Below are 997 nucleotides of genomic sequence, written 5' to 3'. Positions count from 1 at the left end.
CTGACTGACTGACTGCTTGACTGCCTGACTGACTGCTTGACTGACTAACTGACTGGACATGACTGACGGACTGACTGACTGACAGACTGACTGAATAAGGCTGACTGACTGACTGACTGACAGACTGACTGAATAAGGCTGACTGACTGACTGACTGCCTGACTGACTGACTGACTAACTGACTGACTGAGACTGACTGACTGCTTGACTGACTAACTGACTGGACAGGACTGACCGACTGACTGACTGACTGCCTGACTGACTGACTGACTGAATGACTGACTGACTGAGACTAAATGACTGACTGCTTGACTGACTGGCTGAAGGACTAACTGACTGACTGAGACTGACTGACTGACTGCCTAACTGACTGAGTGACTGACTGACTGGACTGACTGACTGAGACTGAATGACTGAGTGCTTGACTGATTGACTGTCGGACTGACTGACTGACTTCGCAAAAAGGAAAAATAAAAAAAAATATCAAATTAGAAAAAAATACATGCATTTAAGATTTTCTTTCCGGCTGGGATTCGAACCCAGGGCCACACGCATGGAAGCCCAACGCTCTCGCCAATGGACTATCGGTTCTCGGTTGGCCTGTGTCTTAATTATAATAAAATCAAAAAATGCACCTTGGTAATTATTGATCTAAAATCTTTGAAATCTACAGGTCGAAAAATTAAACTGACTCAGAATTTTCTTCCTTACATAAATAATCAATATTTGCAAAGGAAAGAAATAGAAAAAAAAAAGAATTTTCAAATTAGAAAGGAAATATATACATTGAAGATATTCGCTCCGGCTGGGACTCGAACCCAGGCCCCTCGCTTGGAAGACCAGCGGTCTAGCCATTAGGCTATCGGCGTTCTGTCGAGCGGAGTCTTACTGCCTGACTGAGACTGCGTGACTGACAGACTGACTCACTGACTGACTGATACTGACTGACTCACTGACTGACCGAGACTGACTGACTGACTCACTGAGTGACCGAGAC

The sequence above is a fragment of the Uloborus diversus genome, unplaced genomic scaffold, assembly GCF_026930045.1.
Source record: "Uloborus diversus isolate 005 unplaced genomic scaffold, Udiv.v.3.1 scaffold_58, whole genome shotgun sequence".
In the NCBI taxonomy this organism is placed as follows: Eukaryota; Metazoa; Arthropoda; class Arachnida; order Araneae; family Uloboridae; genus Uloborus; species Uloborus diversus.
The sequence above is the reverse complement of the archived record's forward strand: the minus strand, read 5'-3'. Positions refer to the sequence as shown.